Here is a 23,151-nt window from a genome sequence, read left to right on the forward strand (position 1 = left end):
TGAGACTTTGAGTGCAGGAATGCCTGACACCAGAAGCCGTGCTGTCTGTGCGTGTCATGCTGCCTCTGCGACTCCAGGTTTGGGGCTCATGTCCTTTGGTTCACAAACCAGCCTTGTTTATACAATAGTTTGAAGCAATCTCTGCCTTCTGAGATGATTATTAAGTGAAATCAGTCTTCTGTTTGTGTTCGTTAGCTTCGCTGCCATAACAAAATACCACAGACTCGGTGACTTAAACAACAGAAATTTATTTTCTCACAATTCTGGAGGCCAGAAACCTGAGATCAAATTGTCTGCAGGGTTGGTTTCTTTGAAGGGCTCTCTCTGTGGCTTGCAGGTGGCTGTCTTCTCCCTCTGTGTTCATATGGTCTTCCCTCTGTGTGCATCTGTGTCCTAATCTCTTCTTATAAGGACACCAGTTATACTGCATGAGAGCCCACCCTAATGACCTCGTTTTAACTTAATTACTTCTTTAAAGGCCCTATTTCCAAATACAGTCACATTCTGAGGTACTAGGGGTTAGGGCGTCAATATATGCATGGTGGCAGGGGGGAGGGGAAGGGGACACCGTCCAGCTTATAACACTATTTTCAGAAACTAGATAAATTATCACTCGCAGCAGATGAATCCCATATGCTTGCTGGCTTGTTTCTGCCCCAGCATTTTTCAAAGTGTTGTCCAGGACCACCTGCAATCGAATCACTTGGGCTTTTAATAAAAATAAGTCTGCTCCAAGCCCTTGAGTCAGAATCTGGGGCAGGGGAGCACAGGGCCCAGGGATAGAGCCTACTTGTGTTTTACATTCATACAAAGATTTGGCTTAATTAAAGGGACTTGGGAAAAGCCAGGTAGTGAGGTATGCCCCACCCAACCTCCATTGCACCCTCACAGCCACTGTAGTCCCCCAGGTAAGGGCAGCCGAAAGAAGAGCACGAGGGAGGGAGTCAGGCAAGTGTGAGTCTGAGCAGGCAGCGCAGTGCATCTGGGGCCTCCTCTAGTGTGGCTCACCGGAGGGCCACAAGAGAAGCTCCTTTCCACTCAAAGCTTGCCCCCCAGTACCAGTGAATGCCCCCACCCTCACCCCTTTCAGTAGATACAGGGGATTTTGCAGTGTAGATGCCAGGAGAGGCCACAGGGGAGGCCGCCTACCCAGCAATGCCTGTGTTCCACAACCTGACAAAGATTCTAGTCATTTCTCTTGGGCAGCATTCCCCTACCCCTAACCCCCAGCTCCTGGCAGAACTCAAATATCCCCCCTGCCCCTCAGAATGGTGGAAGACCTGTGCCTTGAAATAATGTTTAAGAGGCAGGAAACAGTGGCATTTTTCCCAAGCCAAATGCTGAACCAGGGAGCAGAGGTTGAGGCAGGTTCACATAGTCACTGACTCTGCTTCAAAGCTTCCTGCGATGTAGGTAAGCCGGTGGGTCATTTGGCTTCCTGAAAGCTGACGTATGGGAAACAGGATTGTCATACACATGGGTACAGCCTTTGAATCACGTCCCAGACAACCAACGTGAGCCCTCTAGAGTGGGTGTCTGCTGCAGGTGTATGTGTGTGTGCACACCCATGTCCCACGCCTGTGTTAGGGTGGCCACCAGTCTCTCATGTCAAAAATTCCAGCAAAACAGCTGGTGAGTGGGACTCTAAACGATAGTGATTTTCCTAGCACCATGACAACAAGACACCATCAAAGCTAATGGCGCTAATCCATCCCTCGTCTTTCTCTGCTGGTTCCGGCTTAGATTTTGTTTCTTAAAATACTTGCCTGGCTGGCAAGGCAGTGACTCACCTGCACCAGGACTGAAAGAACAGGCAGGAGGTGCTTTCTTCTGAAGAGCTGTCAAGAACCAATACAGCACCTGAGGACTTTCATTTCACACGTTGTTCCTGTCAAGGAGGAGACATTCTTACTCTCTTGTCAAAGTTGGAGTTGCCAAAGAAAGCAAAGTGGTTAGAATGTGTCAAACCTTGGCATTTGTATTAAACAGAGTTTGAGGAAACCAGGCAGGTTTGACTGAGAATCTCTTCCTCATCTTCCATCCAGTGCAAGATAGGCCACATTTTTACAGAGAACTGTCAAAAAGGAAAGTTCACGTTAGAGTCACTCAGCTCCACGTGGGTCCTCTGGTGGCATCTCTCTCAGTGTCAAATCCTAATTGTTAGGACTCCATGAATCCTGAGTACTTCAATGACTTAAGAACTCTTCCGAAGCTGGTAACTTGGAAATTGCATTGTTAGTAAATGTGAATTAATAAAAAAGCAAAGTCAAGAATTTTATTGGCAATGAAACTATGTTTACTGGTCATCTCTTACTTCCATTTGAATTCCACAGGCCATAAACTGTGGTATATTGCAAAACACCCTGAATCAGACGTGGATTCACATCCTGGATTTGCTGCTTATTAATTGTGTGACTTTAGCCAAGTTACTTAGCCTCTCTGAGTGTCCATTTCCTCAACTGTCAAAGTGGGAATGATACCATTTCCCAAATTATATTGCAGTGAATATAACAAGAGATCATGAGTGTGAGAGACGCTAGTACAGAGGCTGGCCCATAAATGCTCGTGTCTTTTCCTGTCTCTTGTTTTTTTCTGTAACTTAAATGAGCATCATTTCTAGCTAACTAATGTTTTAATGTTGACACATTTCAGTAGATGGTTTTCTATACTTTTAGAATGTCATGAATAATTCTCCAAGAAGTAGAAATGACTGGGATACAAACCCTGAGACCAGCAGTCGCCAAAGTCACAAGAGGTGATTTGCATGATCCAGACAGTGATGCAGGAGCAAAGCCTCCGTTTTGACCTTCAGAGATTTGGGAGCAGTGAGGTGCAGTGCCCTTTGGAAAGGTCAGTAGAAATGCTCTGTGAAATGTGAAAAGCTGGGTGGCAGCTCAAGGGGTGCCAGGTGAGGTCCCACTGGAAACCTGCCTCCTCCATCCCTGCCTCCCTGTCCTCAGCAGCACCCTTTCATTTTCTAGTTAGATCAGCTCAGGTCCCAGCTGACTCCTTCTGGATGTCCAGCCACAGACATTTGTCTTTGTCTCCAGCACTTTGAGTCAGAACCACAGGTTTCCGTATTTGCTGGGTTTTTTTTTTTTTTTCTGTCATTATTATATTTGTTTTGGTCTTAGTTTTCTACCAGACTTTAATGGAAAGAGACCAGGTTTGAGTCCAGCTGCACCCCTTATTAGCTGGGTTATTAAGGACAAGTCACTTCACCTCTTTGAAATGCAATCTTCTGATTTGTATATGGGGATCCTACATTATTAAGTTGTTGCAAGAGCTAACGTGACTAAAATTCACACTGAAGTATTTTGTAAACTGTAAAGTGCTGAGAAGAAAAGATAATTTCAAACCCCTCTTAGCGTGTGTACTTTACTGGAACATGTACATGCTCAAAGTATGTGTTAAGTTACTTTTCGATTAAAGATATTTGCTACAGGAATGTTGTCCAATCCCCAAACACACCAGGAGACGTTCTGAGCATTCCGCAATGGTTCCAGTGGGTTCCCTGGGTGGTTTGTGAGGGAAGTTGCCATTTACCGTGTATTTGCCATGTCCAGGCCCATGCTTGGGAACGTCCTGTTTGATTCCCATGAGGTAGGTATTAGCCAAGTTTCCCCCACCAGGTGTGATGGTTAATTTTGTGTCGACCACACTGGGTTAAGGGGCATCCAGATAGATGATAAAACAATATTTCTGGGTTGTCTGTGAGGGTGTTTCTGGAAGAGATTAGCATTTGAATCAGTGGACTAAGTATAGGAGATCACCCCCACCAATGCAGGTGGGCAGCATCCAGCTGGCCCTCAGCCTCCACAAAAAGGTGGAGGACAGGTGAATTTGCTCTCCCTTCTGGAGCCAGGACATTATCTTCTTTCACCTCCAACACCAGAATTCGACGTTCTTGGGCCTTCCAACTCTGGGACTTAATAAGCTGTGTTCTCTACATAAGCTGTCACCTGCGTTCTCAGACCTTGGGCCTCTGACTGGGAGTTACAGCATCAGCTCCCCTGGTTCTAAGGCTTTCAGTATCAGACTGAATTATACCCCTAGTTGTCCTGGTTCTCCAGCTTGCAGACTGCATATCATGGAATTTCTCAAGCCAATTGCATGAGGCAATTCCCATAATAGATCCCCTTCTACACATCTGTATACGTCTTATTGGTTCTGTTTCTCTAGAAAACCCCGTGTGATACACTATGCATGCACAAATAAAGTCACATCCAGACTAATAATCCAAATGTTAGTTTGTTACCACCATTTCTCACTTTGAACCTAGCTCCCTGCAAAGCACGTTCTACCCTGCACTTTTGGGGAGTTCCAGGGGTAGGAGGTCTTACATGTGCTCATCAGCAAATCAATGCCCAGGCACTGTCCCTTTCTCTGCTCTGCCATCTCACTCTGGTAACATTGCTCTGTGGATTGTCAAATGGAAAAGATGCCTTTTTCTCTCTTATGTTCATTTATAGGAGTTTCATCTCAGTGACCCTGTACTCCAGTGTCTTATGAAGCACTAACAAATAGTCCCTTTAGCTTTTAGTGACAACTCTGCCCAGGAATCAGACATGGGTCTGATATGGGGTAGGGTGAAGGATGGGGTTCCGCCCCTGTTACCACAGTGTACTCAAAAGTACCCCTTCCTCCGGTATGGTGCTTCGCCTCTTGATGAGCCCATGCGCGCAGCTCCCTGCATTTCCTCAAGAAGGGAGTTTTCCCAGATCCCTGTAGGTTTCCCCACTAGTCCACTAAATGTGACGAAATCCTAACACAGACTCCACATTGCACATTCCCACTATACGGATGAGGAAACGAAGGCTCAGAGGGTAAAGAAACTTACCCAAGGCCACACACTGAACAGATGACAGTCAAGAGCCAAACTCAGAGCAAAGTCCAAATCCCACGTTCTTTCTGACCAAAATCCTGTGATCGAAGTGGCAACATGATACGTTGTTCTGACCCTGGTATTCATACAGGAGGGCAAACTGTGCTGGTCACTCTTTACTAGGCATACTTTTCTCCTCCCCAGGGGTTTATTTAAGTCTCTTTCTGCTTGGTTTCCATTGAGAATTATACTCTGGGCACGGAAAACGGGGATTCCTTGCCATTTCACCTTCCTTCCCATTCCTAGCTGCCCTCCCAGTGAACTTACAGTTTATTTCATTGTTACTTGGCTTATGGTTAAAGAACTGTGGTGAGGCCAGGCACGGTGGCTCATGCCTATAATCCTAGAACTTTGGGAGGCCGGGGATGGCGGATCACAAGGTCAGGAGTTTGAGACTAGCCTGGCCGATATGGTGAAACCCCATCTTTACTAAAAATACAAAAATTAGCCAGGTGTGGTGGCGCACGCCTGTAGTCCCAACTACTCGGGAGGCTGAGCCAGAAGAATTGCTTGAACCTGGGAGTTGGAAGTTGCAGTGAGCAGAGATCATGCCACTGTATTCCAGCCTGGGCGACAGAGCGAGACTCCATCTCAAAAAAAAAAAAAGAAAAGAACTGTGGTGCTTACATAGATGACAGAATAAGCAAGTCTTGGCTACTGCAAAGATACACCTGAGCCAGTGTTAGTAGATCTGAGAAAAACACATATTCCTTGACTTGATTCCAAAGCCCCTGCAACCTGGTCACCCTATACCAACCCTCAGTTCCAGCCTAAAGGTCTACACGTGACCCTAGGTTCTCTTTGCTCTCCTCCCAGCTGTAGCCTGATGCCCACAAAAGATGGGGCCTGTACCCCATGTGCTCACTCCTTCTAGCCTATTCCAGTGATGTGGCATCTACGCTCCATTCTGATTCTCTTGGTCAGGGCCTTGACCTTGCCAAATCTTTCCTTTAGGGAGCTGGATGCTCTTCTTCCCCAGAAGACATTGCCTGGGGACCTGACTACATCCAAACAAACCTTCCCATCATTTACAGAACAAAGGACTATTACCTTCCCAGGCATGCCCTCTCGACTGCTTCAGACGCTGGCTGTACCAGGTCCACTCATCACATAACAAAACTCTTGGGGTATGAAGAAGGATGCACACCAGCCTGTCTTGGCTCCAACTGGCCACTTCCCGGAAACTCTGGGATTAGGTGGCTGGCCACTTTCTTTGCAGGGCTCCTAATGCGTCACCAGCCACAGTTCTTGGTGCTCAGGTAACTGAGGGAGCTGTCTTCAGTTTAGACTTTTTAAAGACCCCATTTCTTATTACATAACCCTCAACCTACAATCCCTGCTTTCCCATTTCCTGTTTCCTTTCTCTCCATAGCATTAATCAGCATTTTGATATACAATATATATTAAAATATATAGCTTACTTCAGGAGTAAGCTCCTTGAGGTTTTAGTCTGCTTTGCTCGAGCAGTGTCTGGTAGGTGCCCAGTGACTGCCTGCTGAATGCACGACTGGAATGACCACGACCTTGAACATCAGCACCAGAGTACACATACCGAGGTGTTGGGAGGACCAGGAATTCTTGTTCTCTTCTGTCACATAGCTCAGCCGTCAAAGATTTCCAAACCTCCTCCATCTTAGCCACAGCAATAAATGGTCTACTAGTTCATTCTCGGCACTGCACTGGGCACCATGGGAAATGCAAACCCTTCACGCAGCTTAGTATCCCAGCTCGTCTCTGAGCCATCGCCCCCTGGAAAACGAACCATTCCTCTTGCAAGCCCTCATTATGCCCTTATGCCCCCAGCATAGAGCTCTATGTTCTCCATCTGTCTCCATTCTTCCCAGAGATGAGCCTGTCTTACTCATCTTCACATCCCCAGTGCCCAGCACAGTGCAGAGAAGCTATGAAGGGTGTGATAAATATTTGATGCATAAATGAATACCTAGGATCCCACATGCAGAGAAAGCCAGCCACTTCTGAATTAATTATGTGACTCAGACACTAGGGGATGATGAGTTTATTTCCTTTTTTATGATTAATACTTTTTTTCCCAAAGAGTTTTTCAATTCTGAGATTTAAGTTTTATATATTGTAAATATCAAGATATCCTTTATGAAATAATACTCTTTCCAAAAGACAGCATAAATTTTGGAGTAAAATTGATGACTGTGTTTCCTTTTTCTAGACTTTAAATATCTCCTTTTACTTAGGGCTGATTTTAAAATCATGTGGATTTAAAAATTTATGTGGAAGTGTTTTGTGACATTGAAAATAAGAGTCTGTGAAGAAAAGCTGATGCTGCCTTTACTATCTCTTTGTATCTGGAATAATTAACTTTTGTTTATTATAAAAACCTTTTTAAAAAATAGGCAATAAATTAATTGTGCAGTTCATCTTAGATTTAGGAGAAGTTGATTCTATGTTTTTATTTTTTCTTTCTTTTTGTAGAGACAGAGTCTTTCTCTGTCACTGGACTGCAGTGGTACAATCATAGCTCACTGCAGCCCCTAACTCCTGGGCTCAAGCAATCCTCCTGCCTCAGCCTCTCAAGTAGCTGGGATTACAGGTGTGAGCCACCATGCCTAACAAGAAGGTGATTCTTAAAAAAGAAAAAATAATACACAGAGAAAAAGTAAAACAGTTGTTGTCTTCACATCAATAAAAAGGGAGACTGAGCATTTCCTAAGTGGAACTATTTATAGCTTATGCCAAGCTTTAAACTATACTAGATATTTAGTTGATTATATTTCCCAACTCTAATTGTTAAAATTAATTTAATCAGTGTGGGAAGAAAATTTAAGAGGGAAAAATAAATCTGCTTTATGATTTTCAAAGTTAGTTTTCTACACTGATCGATGTATGAATAAGTGCTCAGGTGCCAATTCATTTCCTGCCGTGGAGATACTGTGCTTTCTGAGTTTTAGAGAGTTAAACTCCAGAAGGCAATAGTGGTTCTATCTGTTGTGCCTGCCTACCCGACATTCATTACCCCATTTTTCTGCTCACAGCCTTTTGATTTTCTTTAGGGGAGCCACCTCTCACTCCACTTACAGTTCATGAGGCTAGGAATAGTCATGTGACCTGGGCTTGGCCAATCAGGGCTTGGTTCAGAGATGGGTACATTACCAAAGCTAAGCCAGTGTGAGCCTGACTGGGATTTTGCAGGCACTATTGAGAAAGAGATTCTTTGCCCTTTGGTATGCTGATGCTTGGAGCTTCTGCCTGAGAGTGAAACTAACACAAAGAAAGCAGACAGATGGTAAATTCAACTCATACTGCAACTTGAATGTGCTAAAAAAATATAATTTCTCTAGTTTGTCCATAAGCAGTCTGGTCCTTCACTAGTTAGGGTTTAAATCTTGATTCAATCCAATAATTCAATATCCCCATTGAGAACATGCTCGCTTTCTCAGATGGCTTCCTTTTTCTCCTTCTCCTCCCATAAAGATGCCATCTGGATTCATGGCCAATATTCAACAAGTACATGGCATTATGGCTGCCCTCATTGATAAAATACTGAAATATGCATGGAGCAGTTGGTAAACAGGTTCTGCCCTGAGGTCCCTGCTCCTCATAATCCATCAACTAAAGGGTTAACTCTGGACATAGTAAGACACCTCCATTTATACTTCTCAGCGCCTAAGCCTGTAAGGATTTTTAAATGTTTTGATCATCATCCATGTAGGGTGTGCTGGGGTGGAGGTAGTATGGTGGTGTGTGTCTTTTCTGTGTCCTCATGGTGTTGAGAGGAAGGAAACTCTTGTCCTTTTACTGGTCCTTGAGCATAGCTGCCTTGTATGTGATTATTTTGAGACAACATCCACTTTTTGTCTGTCCTGGGTGCACTGCAAGACTCTGTTGTGGGGGTCTGTGGATGTCCATCTGGGGTGATCTGAGGCAGTGCTCTCATAGGTGTTCCCTGACTGGCCTAGCTCCTTCTCTGCTTTTCCTGCTGCTACAGACTCTGACTTCTGTCCATGACTTCCTATCAACCCTGGTCCCAGGGGTCTCCTCAGCAGCCCAAACCACTGAGTCACCTCACTACAATGATCACCTCTGGCAAGCTGGCTATGGGCTTGCTGCTATGTCTGGGTAGAATCTAGGCTTCATAGGGACCTGACACAGCTTGAAAAGTTCATAGCAGGGCCTGCTGCTACCCAACCAACACTGGGCTCTTCCTCTCATAATTCTGCAGGGGACGTGGGGGAAAGATCTCCCTCTGCCTTTGTGGTTAAGTTTTACTTTTCCAATACAATCTCTCCGCTCAGGCCTCTTGTTTATTCTGCTGCTTCTGTCCTCTGATAATCCCCACTTTCTCCTGGTCTAGACCTTTCAAATATAAAACCCTAAGGTTTAGTCTACCAAGCTCAGTTCTTGACCCTCTGAAGAGGAAGGTAATGGAATGTACAGGATATTTTCTCAAGGTAAGGGCTTGAATTACATGGCTGTTGCCTTGCTACAAAATTTGTTTTTGAATGCCAGAAGCTGAGTGTTGTGCTTTCTTTCTCTTTGCATACTTTCTGGAAAGAACTTTCATCTCTTCCTAGGCAGATAAATGCCTTGAGTAGACTAAGTTCATATGCTTTGAAAGGCAAAAGAGAAAAGTATATTGATAATTTCAAAACATTATGCCTATTATACACGACAACATCTTTAAAGCACCTGAAATCTAACTGGGCCTAAAGCCAGTCTAGCCAGTTTAGCAAACCCATGGATCCCATGGTTAGAGCTGGGTTTCAGTCACTTGCTACCCATAGTCCTGACTGAGATGGTAATAACAGTATCCATTTCACATTATTTGAATAGCACTGGGCACAGCTCCACATGCAAATGGGGCTGATTAAATGCATTTGATGGTAAGATTACTGCCAGGGTTAGATCCTGACACAGATAAAGCTTGCTTAAAGAGCTCCCCAAGTCCATTGCTAAACCTCTCATGTATATTTCTTCATTTCCAGTGGTAGAAAAAAAAGAACCAAGGAAGAGGATCCCTTCCTTTGGGTTATCTGGGGCCAGAATCCCCTCTTCTGTCCCTCACCCTGTGGTGGTGCTGGGGGTTGTACTGAGACTCCAGGTTATTTCTCCTTGCTGACCCCTCCTGCTTCCCCTTTCATATAAGCTCCTTCCAGTTTCCCATAGTTGCAAAAACAAAACAAAACAAAACAAATAAAACGAAACAACAATGAATAAAGGAAACTCTCCCTGCCTCCTCTTTTAGCTGTAACTTCCCCCTCCCTGCCTAACCAACTCTCTTGAAGCAGAGGTTTATACCCACTACCCCTGCCTCTTCTCTTCTTTGACTCCATTTTGCTTCTAACCTAGTGTGATTTGGTTTCTGCCCTCACATCCCCACTAAAACCAATGTCTCACAAGTAATCAATGACTTCCTCATTGTCAAATACAACAGACACATTCCGGTGCTCATTTGCTTGACATCTCTGTGGCATTTCCCACTCCTGACCACTTCTTCAACGTGGACAGTCTTGATGTGAACTGCTTGATGCCACTTTTTTCTGGTTTTCTTTCCATTTCTCCATCTGTTCCTCAGGATCTCTTATTTGATCCTTAGGAGCTGGTATCTGTCAGGTTTGGGTTTCATGCTTTCATGATCTTTTCATTCTGCCTGCTCTTCTGGGCCATCCCAGCCCTGCCCTGGCTTCAGTGACCATCTTCAAGTTGACTGTTCCCCAGTGGGCACCTCCAGGCCTCTCTCCTGTGCTTGGAACTCATGTTCCTAACTCTTCCTGGAGGTCTTCACCTGAATGTCCTACAGCCACATCAAACCCATGTTCAAAACCTGCCATCTTCCTCTCAGGTCAATTTCTGTTCCTCTACTTGCAATCACAGTAAATGGTATCAACATCCATGAAGCTGCACAAAGAACCCGAGAATACTCCCGGATTTCTATTTCCTTTCCCCTTTCCCTGCTTACTGAGGCAGAACCTTGTACTTGGCAGTATATCAGATATCCACCCAGAGTAGTGTGTGTGAGTGGATGAATGAACTATGGTGCTACAGAACACCATGGCTCCAACTTGAGTCTGAAACGATGTCATTTTGCCTTTCACAGTTTTTCACTGCTTCTTCTTTAATATGAGGGAGTCCACCTAGATGATCTTCAACTCTGAGATCTATGATCCACACTACTCCAATTTGACACCTTAGTCACTTATCCACTTAACTCCATTCCTTTTTCTTGTGCCTATCACACCTAGGTAAAGAGGAGGGGAACCCCTATGATTAAATGGGACTTAAAACATAAATTATGCCAGCTTGCAGAACATATTTTCCCTGATAAGAGGTTCCAGTGTCTCTCTGCAGCCACCTACCTTGAGTCACCGTGAGAATTGGAAAGGGAAACAGAAAGGGTGCATAGGAAGGGCGGGAGAAGCTGAAGGAGAGATTAACAGAAGCCATTTCCTCCTTTCCCTGTCATGCCAGATCCTCTGTCTGTATGAGTCTCCCCAAGCGCTGCACACGGGAAAGCACCTTCCCTCTTGTTCCTCATGACTTCTGTCTGGAAACGAGTACCATGACTGTCTCCTGAACGCCTACGTGCCTAGCACTTTCTACTTCTCAAAACATTGCACGAATATTTATTTGAGTGCCTTCCGTGTGCAGGCACTGTGTACCTTATCTCATTTAAATCCCACGACCCTAGCCTATTTTTATCTCCGTTTTGCAGACCAGAAAACTAGGGCATGGAGCGGTTAACTCCTTCACTAAGGCCATCCAACTAGTAGTGTGGTCCTGGAAATCATCATATCAAACCCAGGTCTGTCTGATTCTATGCCCAAATCCAGGGCAGCCGTGGCTACACTGCTTCTGACGTATTCGTGGTTATCTTTCGCTGCCACTCAAGACACTGAGTACACAGTATCTAGGCTTTTGATAAGTGCTCCTTGAAGAAGTGCTTAAACCATGTCAATACGAGCTGGATCTGGTCCCAGCTGCCAAAATCCAGAAATGCAGCTTTGGGCCTTTCCCATCACCTCTTTGGGCCTCAATTTCCTCATCTGTAAACGGGAGGCATTATACAGATGCCCTCGAAGGAGGCTGTGCCTTTAACATTCTGTGGCTCTCTTCTAATGGCGCAGTGTCCCAACGTGCGGCCAAGAAACTGCACTGACGGCAGGACCCAGCAGCTCAGTTCTCCTACGCGGCCCCAGCGGCACGGCTGACGCATGCGCCCTCGCCCTCCATCCTCCACCCTCGCGCCCCAGCCTGGCGCGGAGGCACCTCTTTTCTGCGCACGCGCAGGCCCTCGCCGCCGCCTGACCGCTGGATTGCCTCGCTGCGGGAGGGCGCGGCTGCCTCCCCCGACGCTGGGGCAATCAGTGCTCTCGACAGGGATAGGGGTCTGCCTGCCAGGAGCCATTCGGGGCCCACGGGGGAGCCGCCTGGCCCTCGTTAGGCAAGGTCCCTGGGAAAGCTGCCCCCCCTGCAGGAGAGCGTGTTCCCGCCCGCGCGCTGGACGTGCCGGGGAGCACAGAGAGGCTCTTCCCGCTCGCAGCACAGATGGAAACGCTCTCGCTCTGCGGCCTGGGCTGGGTGGGAGGAGAGGGCCCCAGGGCCCTGCCAGCCCGCAAAGCTGGGAGGATTTTCCTCTCAAAAACGATACCGCTGATTAAACTGAAAACTTCTAAGGTCACGGAGGACGTTTATCCGGGCTGGGGCGGGGAATGGGAGGACTGGAGGCGTCACCTGATGTTATAAGCCACTAAAAGGCAGCGGACTCTGGCCGGCAGGCAGGCGCTTCATTGCAGCTTAGGGATGAATACATAAACCTGGGCAGCTATTTTTACACTGGCTGAAACAGGGAGCGTGTGTGTGGCAGGGGAGAGGACGCAAGCAGCCCTGCCCCATTCATCCTCGATCTTCCCCTTCCATCTGGAGAGTTACTCCTCAGAACCGAAGCATTTTTGTTTTTATTTTTTGAAATCAGGGAAGGGAAAGAATGCAGATCAAAACGTTTCCTAAATGGTAAAAATAAATGAGATAGCAGCATTCTGAATTTTCACTCCTTGGTACTCTCAGTCCTTCCTCCCCTTGTGTGCCGTCTTTTGAAGTCCAAGGTTGTCGGTCTGAGTTTGTCTTTTCCTGTTAAGGGAACATGGAATGGCTTCTGCAAGGTTTGGGCCTGCAGAGAGCTGGAGGAGACAGAAAAGAGGAGCCTTTCTGCCAAAAATGCATCCTCGAGCCCGGCGTGTGCCTGTGCACTGAGTGTGACTTTGTTCTGTTAGGACTTAAAAGAAAGCTCTGCTTCTTTAAATAGGAATTTTCAGACCATGATAAGCACTGGGAAAGCAGAAGATTGTCCAGGAAGAGTGGTTGCTTTGAATTTTCACCTGATTTAGACCCACTGGAGCCATTGCCTGTGCTTTCTTGTCAGAATAAATTTGGAGCTGAACTCACCATACCCAAGAGGGAGGTGTGCTGGGAGGAGGGCTGTGAGCTGTATGCGGAATTCTTGCTGACATCAAATCGTTTCAGATCACTCAATTTACTTTGATTTCGTTCAACGTCATTTCATTTTCTTTCCAAGTCCTAAGAAGTCTGGAAAAGGAGACACTGAAAATAATTGCAAAACTTAAGGCATGAAGTGAAATATCTCCTAAAATTAAAGTAAGGTTGTAGAGATTCACCATCTTAAGGATTTGCATAGATGACCTTTTAGCAATTTTTCATTTGAGAATTATGGAACTACAACACACACACACACACACACACACACACACACACACACACACCAAAATCCCGCAAAAAGAAAACTTCACCAAGAAGGAAAGGTTACCTGGAAAGCTCTTCATTCAATGTGTCATTTCTAAGATTCACTAGATTGGAATGAGGATATAGAGTGGGAATGCGTGGGGTGGGCAAGAAGCAGGGCATAGGGGGAGTTTTAAATGTGTTTCATCCATGACTAATATCTCCAACAATGGGGAATACAACAAATTTTGCCTTTTGTAAAGGGAAATTGAAATTCAAAGTTGTGGAGAAACATTCCTACCCTGGGAGTCATGACAGCCTCCTAGGGTCCAGAGCAGCCGGGCTCTTAGAAATTCACCTTCTTCTTCCAAAGGTGGGTCAAAAGAAGGTGTTGCTTTACTGAGGTAGTATAAATCAAGGACTCGTTCATAGCATAAAACCCCCAAACACCTCTACTATTTGTGTGCCAGTAACTTCCAGTCAAGTTTGAGGAAAGACCCAAATTATCATTATTATTGTTTGTTTTCATGTATGTTTGTTCTGTTTTGCTTTTGAAAACATAGCAGAACTTGTACGTCCAAATGTATGCACACCCTGAGAAAACTTTCAAACCGCTATTTAAAAAGTGGGAGCAGGACCATTCCCTTACATCCCAGAGGACAATTCTAGGCTAGCCCCCTTTTCTATCCCTAACAAGTTTAAAGACAGTGTATCTCACCTGTGGGCAGGTCACTCCCTGTCCCCAGTTTCCTTCACTGGCCTGTCACTCTATATCCATAGCAACTTAACTCGGGTCTGAAAATCAGGAAAACTAGATCGTGAAGTTAGATCTCCTGAGAGATTAAAAATCAATAATCTGTTATTTTAGATATTCTGTCAGAGATCACATTTATTTTTAAAAAGCAACATCTAAGCTGTCCGAGTTCAAAAATCGGTTTCTTTTTTGTAATATAGCACAGGAGAAAGAGTTCCGGAAGTGGCGACTTAATTTGTATCTAATTTCAGCAAAATAATTGCAGACTGCTTCCAGCTTGAATGAGCAGTGAGGTATATAGCTCCAAGTAGTTACTTATTTTAGTAGCACCCCCTTAGGATGAATGCTAGCTATTTTCAGTTGCATGTGGGAAAACCAAAGGCGCTGCCAAGCTGTGGCAAGTTGGCATCGTGTGTGAGCTGTCAACCAGGATACTTTCACTCAGATTCATTTCTAACTTGCAGTTGGCATGTGACCTTTTTCTTTATTCAATTTGGGGTCCTGAGCACTTCCTTTCTCTGCCGCCCTACCTTCCCACCGATCTCTACCCCCACAGGCAGCTTTTGGCTGAATCCATTTAATAATAACAGTGTGAGTGCCAAGTGGGTTGTATAAAATCCTTAGGGAGAGCTGTGAAATGAAGCACATTGTTCTTCAGGGCTCCTAGGGACCAGAATGTACCCATCAACAAAAACTAATATGCAATAAAATTATATGTCTTTCTCTATAATTTATGGAGAGTGGGATAATGCTGCAATGAGGCCATAAATAGCTCTTGGTATATGCTGTAGGCAGCCTCTAAAACAGCCCCCAATAATCATCACTTCCTGGTATTCTCGGTCTCATGTAACCTCTTCTTCAGCGTGGGCTGGATGGACCTGGTGCTTGGCTTTAAACAAATTGAATACAGCAAAAGTGATGGGATGTCACTTCCAAGATTGGGTTACAAAAAGTCTCTCTCTCTTTCTAAGCCAACTGCCATGTTGGGACCTGCCCCATGGAGAGGCCTATGTGGCAAGGAACGGATGTCTCCAGCCAGCAGCCACAGGAGTGAACCTGGAAGTTCACCCTCCTTTGGCAGAACTCTGAGTTGACTTTGGTCCTGGCTGACACCTTGATTACAGCCTGTGAGACCCTGAGCCAGAGGACTGCTAAGTTACAACTGTGTTCCTGACCCATGAAAACTATACGATAACACATGTTGACTGTTTTAAGCTTCTCAGTTTTGGGGTAATTTGCTATGCAGTAATAGAAAACTAACACAGTATATTCCCTAAAGCAGACAGACCCTCCTGCTCCAGTAACCCCACCAGAGTTCTGTCTCCAGACTTACCTCCTGCTACAGCCTCTTTATCACCCCTGGGGACACTTTTGGGGCACATCTTACTCTTAGGTGTCTTTTTAGGAGCTATTTCTTTTGCTGAAACAACCAGCTACCTCTTCCTCACAAGATAAATTCCTGCTTATCCCTTGACACCTGGATCAGATGTGACCTCTGGAGAACCTTCCTAACTCAGCCAGGCAGAGCCCCTACATCCGGCCTTGGGGTCTCCACAGCTCTTTGCTTCTGCATGTGCTGCAGCATATCCCATGGCACTGTCCTTGTTTGTAGGCCTGCTAGGCTGCAGCTCCAGGAGCACAGGAAATGTTTCTTTGTCTTCCAATCCTTGGTGCCTAGCACAGCACCGTGGTAAAACATCATTCTTGGAACGGATTACTGACTGTCTTGCAGGAGCAGGGATCCCAGGCAGAAGAGAACATCTGGTAGCTAGTTCCACTTTCACCTGATGCAGGGATCTTATTACAGCATCCTTAAAATGTTTGGAAGAAGACCACTTTGGGTAATTGGACTACACACACACACACACACACACACACACACATACACACACATATATACACACATATATATATATTCCAATATTATATTAAGCATCCAGTCAGCAGATTAAATGCTCCTGCAGCCAGCAGTGGTTTGAAGCTCTCTTGATCTGATCCCAGCCCCTTGATCCATCATTTAAGGTCAGGGGGGCTTGAAAGTTGACAGTCCTATAATTTGAGTTATCATCATTTCAATCCATGACCTTGAAGTTGATATGTCCCAGGTATCATGGACATGCTTTACTTCATTTTTAGAGCAAGCTAGAAAGAAACCATGAAGGCATCCCAAGGGACAAGATAAAGGGACATCCTTAGGGACAAAGCTGAAAGAAAGGAAGATTGTGCTTTTTCTCTCAGATGGTGATCTAGCCCATGAAGGGAGGGGCTCATTGCAGGGCAAGGCTGTTGGGAGATCTTTCAGGAGTGGAATATGTTGTAAGTCTATCTACCCCATCATCATTTTCCCCTCCATTGTTCCTCTGCTGGACCCCAGCTCATCTGTAGCAAATGGCTTCCTAACTGGTCTAATGACATTTAGTAATGACGTTTTCCAAGTTGTTCTCCACAGGGAGATCAAACTCTTTCTGAAATGCACATTGGATCACATCACCTGTCCACTTCAACACTTCAGTGGCTCCCCGTGCATGGCCTTCCCCAGCCTGATTGAGAATCTCACCTCCTTGCTGTCTGCACTCAGGTCACACTTGCCATCTTTCATGGCCTTGAATACACATGTGCAGCCCCACTCTAGGGGATGCCCAGGACCCACAGGGCTTAGTTAATCTTATTGTTCCTTCAGATTTTATTTCACTCATCATTCCCTCAGAGATTTCCCTGATGTCCCATATTAACCAAATCCCCTCATTATATACCCAGGACCTGACACATTGCAATGATGTTAATTTGTGTGGGTGTTTGATCAAGGTCCTCTCCTTTTGAAGGCAGGGACCATGCCTGCCTTTGCTGACCCTATATTCTTGGTACCTAGCATAACCTGGTAAAGAACAGGGATTCAATCAGTATTTGTTGAATACGTGAATGAATGAATGAATTATGGGTGCTCTTTGGGGGTACCTGGAGGGAAGACAGAAATGCGGGAAGAATGAGAATTTAGTGGAACCCAAAGCTGGGGCATAGAAAAGTAATTTGAAGTACACCACCATCCTAAAATGACTTTTGGACTTTCTTTAGACTGAGTGTGAACAACATTTACAGTTAGATGTAACTCCATTCCCCCAGGCTACAGCAGCCTCTGGGAAAACCTAAGATTTCAAGCTGATTTCCAGAGCCTTTGGCTGTGCCTCCTACCCCTGCCACCCCATCCAGCCACACTAGCCCTCCCTCCCTTAGGTGCTGATGCTGGCTCTCCTCTGGGGAGGGGAGGAATGCTCAAGTTGGGAGTGGATGACACCTTAGGCACCCTTACTGAGAGTCTCCATGTGTTACTGCCACCCCTAGCACAGCCCCCACAGCATTTATCCCAGGCATGATCTGCTTGCTGCCCATGGCTCCCCTCTGCTGCACAGGGCACCTGATGGCCACCATTGCTGTGACTGCCCTTGCTGGGGCCTCTACTCTTGGCAGTGGGGGATTTATTTTCCTACAAGTGTGGAAACCTTTTCAGCAAGCCACTGGTGGAGCAATTGATTCCCCTCTTCTTTCCCTTAGATGATTCCCACCCTTCCTTCATTGTCATCTTTCTTAGCAGTTTTGTAGCAGGCAAATAATTTTCCCTTATTTGTTCAAAAATCTTAAATCTAGGAGTATAGGACCTGCTAATTGTTTTTATTTCCTAATTTCTGTTTCTTTCAGGGCTCAGGGAGGACTGACAGGACTAGAATTGACAACCATTCATCCAACAAACTTTTACTGCACGAGGAAGAGAGGTGATCAAAGCACTGCCCTTGTCCCTAGGAAGCTCGCTAGTGCATGGGACTGTGCAGGTGTCTTTACCTCTGGATTAGGCATTCGATGTCAGGCCATGGCTGAGCATCCATCCTCTCTATGCTAATTTTTTCCAAAAGTCAAGAGTTTGGAAGAACACTAATGTGTTTTTCTTCCAGCCTTTCCTACACAAATGACAACATCATTACCCTCAGCTTTTAAAGTGCAAGTCTGTACAGAGATCCCAGAGTCAAGGAGGGCACCTGAGTAATTTGAAATAATTACCTTTTCTTTTTCCTGCCTGAGTCTTGCGTATCTGTGAATCAGCAATGTGGAAACTGGGCTTCAAAAAAATTAAGGGAGGCTTAAAGTGAGCAAAGCAGAGAAGAGCATTGGCAAGAGCTGAGCGCTGCCACAGCAGGAACATCATGCCGATCATCATCTAAGGGAGCTCATGGCGCTGTCTGCCTCCTCTTAGCGACATCCACACAGGCTGGTACAGTCAGATCATTGTGACTTGGACAGGGATGAAAATACTCAGCTGACACCAGTAGCTCCCAGCACAGCCAGGGTATTCTAGAGGTGTGTGGTGTCAGGACATCCTGTGGGGCCTCATTTATTTACCTGAGTCATCTGAACAAAGCGGTGACTGGCTTTGCCTCGCTCTGGCAAGAACTCACAACAAAGCCAAAGCCTCTTCCTCCACGGCCTTTGCTCCTGCAGCACAGCACTGGCATCTTTTTAGCATCATAGACACTGTCACGTGGCAATCAATGACAGATGAACTGTCCCTTCCCTGGGCCACAAGTTCTTCAAGGCGGGAGCCTCAGCCCAGTTTCTTCCATGTCTCCAGGTCCCAGCACAGGGCCTGGCTTCTAGCTGGTTTCTGATGAATAAACGAATGGCTGTAGAGATGTACTCTTCGAAACACAAGGGGCTTCTATAGTGGCAACATGTTCAATAGCACAGTACTGTATTGGTTCATTACAGCTTGCAGGACCCAAAGAAGGAATGATTTTTGTTTCCCTGGAAAGGTGTACCTCGTGGGGGCACTGCTCAAGGGAAGGTGCCCACAAGTTGGGGATCAAGGGAGGCACAGGTTGATCAAGGCCCCTGGAATTGAGATGGAGGTGTTCATCCTGCGGAGGCTCTGAACATCTGAGGCAGAGCCTTGATTCTCCAGGAAATTGACTTTGCCGGAGAACAAGGCTGGGGGAGGCAGGCTGTCCTATGGGAGGAGTCGTATTTCAGCCCCACTGAGACCCCCAAAGGAGCACTCCCATGCTTTACCCCAACTGTCCATCAGGGGGCAGGCAGAGGCAAGAGAAGAGGAAAGCGTGCGGCTGGTCAGGCCCAGCACATCCAGCCTGGCATCCCACACGCTGGGCTGCCTGACTCAGACAAAGCCAGGCCGCTCCTGCTGCCTGTTATGGCCTCTGTGATTTTATATGGTTTGGCCTGTGACATCAGACACCACGCGACCATGGTAACCAAAGTATACAGCCTGGAGTGAATGTTAATAAACAGGAAAGAAACGATCCCTGGTGTCTTGCTTTACTCACCATTTGCAGTCTTGTTATCCACGCCTAATGTCTCCTTTATTACCACGAGCAATTGAGATGTACCTGAATTCAGCAACTTTTAAAAATGAAAAGCTAAACTGGGGAAATGAGAGTTGGTTTCCTGGTTTAACTAACTTTGAAAATAGTGCCATGAGTGACCACTGCCTCTTGATATCCTGCTCAACACTCCTCTTATGTACAAACATGTAATTTAAAGAGAAAATTATTTCCTTGATAATCCCCACATGCCTTCAAAAGTCATTTTCCCCAAAGAAACGTCAGGTGATGGGATCCCTTAATTGGTTAAAGTTTTTCCTAATATCCTCAAGGATTGAAGAAAAACAGCACACCTGTCTTCCTACACAAATTACCATCCTATACAAATTAATGGGCCCAGAGGCCCAGATCTAAAACAAACTAGGACTGAGTATAAAGGAATAAATGTTTTACCAGGCCAGATCACAGAAGTGAAAATCTTTGTGTAGAGATGAGAGCTGCTTCATACAACATCAGAGAGTTTGAAGGTTATAGTTCTCCTGCCTACCAAGAATATCTGATTAGAAGCTTTTTAAACTTTGCCTTAGTGAAGTTAGACTCTTTAGTAAATTGCATCTTTAATTAGAATAAGAACAAACCAATCATATTAAATGAACCAATAGAGAATGATAAAAGAGTCCTAAAAGAAATAGTTTTCTAATGGAATCAGAATTCATATGCAAACCTTTTCATGCTGCAGACTTTTTTGAAAAGTCTCGATTTCATTCCAATAGTATTCACAGCTGAGAAATATCTTTTAAAGATATAGCATGATATCAAGTTACTTTAATAGTTTGCAAAATGCTCTCAAGAATTACCTAAAAATATGCAGTTTCTATGACACCATAGATGAGTTCATCTAAAATTGTTTGATCTTCAATTAAAAACATAAACACGCTTGGATATATTTGGACACAGATGTTGCCAGAGTTTCCAGATTTCATCGTTCAAAGGTATTTCATAAATATGAAAAAATGTGTTGAGAAGGCGTCCGTCTGATTGGGTATTCAGGCTTACAAAGAAAGTAATTACAGGGGCAGAGACTGGGAGTCAGCCCTCATTCATCTCAATTCTCTCTCACATATCAGCATAGCTTGACCTTGATTTTTTAGATGCAAGTAAAGGACATTGATGTAATTCAAATAAATTAGTTTTTTTCAAATATCCTGAGGAGTCTGGAATCAGACATGACAGACTTGATGGACAAAAGCCTGACGGAGAACCAACTCTGAAGTCGTCATAGTGGTTCTAAAAACAGTGTCTTTCCATCTTATTGACCTAAATTTTCATCTTCTTTCTAGGGAATATTTGCTTGCCATGTCCTTGGAAAAGGTCCACCTGTCGGCTTCTCCTCTCTCTTCCTTCTCTTCTGCGTTTGCGTCTTCCATTGAGATTCCCACCAGGGAATGTCACTGCCACCATGGCATCCTCTGGTCAGCTGAAGTGACCTTCAACCTTCCTTGCCTTTCTCTGAGGGCAGGGGCCTTGCTTCTCCCATTAACAAAGCACTTTCGGGCAACTTTTTGGTTTCTTCACGGTTGATTAAACTGTGTTTATTTAGGACCTTTCTCCTCTTTCTGTGTCCGGCTGCTGACCTTTCTGCTGGTTCATTGTTGGAGGAGAATGCTCACAGGGCAGTCTATCTGACTGCTTGTTAGCAGCTTTGGTAAAGATTTTGTTCTGGAAAATGTTTAGCCTGTAGAAATACTAGTGCGTCTTCAAAGCATACGACGTTTTGCTTGGATAGTGTTCAGAGTTGCTGTTACTGGGTAAGGCCAGAAGCATGTGAAAGAGAAAAACCTGAGGTAGCCTGTGAGCTATAACTGCTGGCATCTCCCTCGAACCTGGTGCATGTTGATCATCTTGCATGAAGCTCCATAAAGCTTCACTTGGTGTGTGTTTTTTTTTTTTTTTTTTTTTGAGACGGAGTCTTTCTCTGTCGCCCAGGCTGGAGTGCAGTGGCGCAGTCATGGTTCACTGCAGCCTTGAACTCCTGGGCTCCTGAGCAGCTGGGACTATGGGCGCGTGCTGCCACACACACACACACACAAATAATTTTTATTTTTATTTGTTTGGAAACAAGGGGTTTCCTTATGTTGTCCAGGCTGGTCTTGAACTCTTAGCCTCAAGCAATCTTCCAGCCTCAGCCTCCCAAAGTGCTGCGATTACAGGCATGAGCCACCACTCTTGGAGATTCTTAATAAGAGTAGATGGACATGGTTTTGTTGCTTGGAAATGGGAAGAAGAGAGAAAATGAGGCACAGAAAGTTTTGTTGAGTGACCAAAAGAGAAGCCAGGACAAACACCTTAAACCAGAACTCCATTTTTGGAGATTCTTGTCTGTAGGACAGCGAACACCCCTGCTGCCACCCTGCCCTAGGTTCTCAGGCAGGCTCTGCTCCCCAGTAGCCCCCACACTCCGAGGCCCAGCCAAATGCCAGTTCCACTACATGCAGGCATCAGTTCTTTCTCTAAGCACTGTGACTTGTACTTGCTATACCTCTCAGAATGGAATTTTTGTGTTTTGCTTATTCGTGTATGAATCTTATCACGCTGGCTTGATTGCAAGTGCTTGGGGTGTGAAATGTATCTCTGCATGCCCAGAAGCATGTGGTACATATATTAGTGAAAGCAAATGGATAAATGGAGGTGCAGATTGATGCTGTCCTTAGTTCTTCTCTTTAATGCCACCTACTCACTTGGATAACTTGCCCTCCCCATTCGTCACACTGTGCTCAGCTCCTAGCTTCTGCAATTGGTTTGGCCTTACTCTGTAGTTTGGTTATTTGTCCGTCTCACCTTTATATCTCTGCCTAGTCATTGTTACCCATCTTAGATGATAAACTCTTAGGGGACTGAGGTTCCACTTAACTCCCTTTGCCTACCACTTGACAAAAACACAGGGCATGACTAAACACTTAATGGACTTCAGAAGATGATACTTATAATCAGAGAAGTGAATCACTAAAGCTGATCGTCCATCCTCTCAGAATGAAGGTTGAATGGTTCAGGACTTTGTGAAGTTCTTAGTCACCATTGCCCCCTTCCTCATCGTGAATCCTCCCCTATACATTTTGTTTAGCTGCAGGCTAAACTAAGAATAATATTTTCTTATTCTTAGAAAATAAGATTAGAAGACTGCTTCTAAAGGCCAGGTTTCTCAACAGCAGCATGTTGACATCTTGGGTTGGATAATTCTGTCGTGGGGGCTGTCATGAGCATTGCTGGACATTTTGCAGCATTTCTGGCCTCTACCCATAGATGCCAGTAGCATGCCCCCCCATTTTTAGACATTGCCAGAAGTCCCTAGGATGGGGTGGGGGAGCAAAGCCCCTGGTTGAGAGCCACTGCTTTAAGGGATAAAGGTGGAAGAGGGAAGCCATGGAGGAAAGGAAATGATGGTCATAGCTAGGTGTTCTTCTCCTTGGAGGTTTTTGTTT

General features: G+C 45.3%; 2 long non-coding RNA genes across 2 annotated transcripts; both read right to left on the reverse strand.

Annotated features, from left to right (window-relative positions):
- Nucleotides 1–228: 228 nt before the first annotated feature.
- LOC116463585 (uncharacterized) lies at nt 229–11,456 on the reverse strand. Its single transcript, XR_004246726.1, has 3 exons — nt 11,215–11,456; nt 1,791–1,888; nt 229–688 (listed from the first exon to the last, which is right to left on the reverse strand). It is a non-coding gene; the product is annotated as an uncharacterized LOC116463585 (long non-coding RNA).
- Nucleotides 11,457–12,794: 1,338 nt separating this feature from the next.
- Nucleotides 12,795–19,579, reverse strand: LOC116463583 (uncharacterized). The gene is made up of 2 exons (XR_009212086.1): nt 18,399–19,579; nt 12,795–13,456 (listed from the first exon to the last, which is right to left on the reverse strand). It is a non-coding gene; the product is annotated as an uncharacterized LOC116463583 (long non-coding RNA).
- Between the last annotated feature and the right edge of the window lie 3,572 nt (nt 19,580–23,151).

This window comes from Hylobates moloch, unplaced genomic scaffold (genome assembly GCF_009828535.3).
Source record: "Hylobates moloch isolate HMO894 unplaced genomic scaffold, HMol_V3 SCAFFOLD_43, whole genome shotgun sequence".
In the NCBI taxonomy this organism is placed as follows: Eukaryota; Metazoa; Chordata; class Mammalia; order Primates; family Hylobatidae; genus Hylobates; species Hylobates moloch.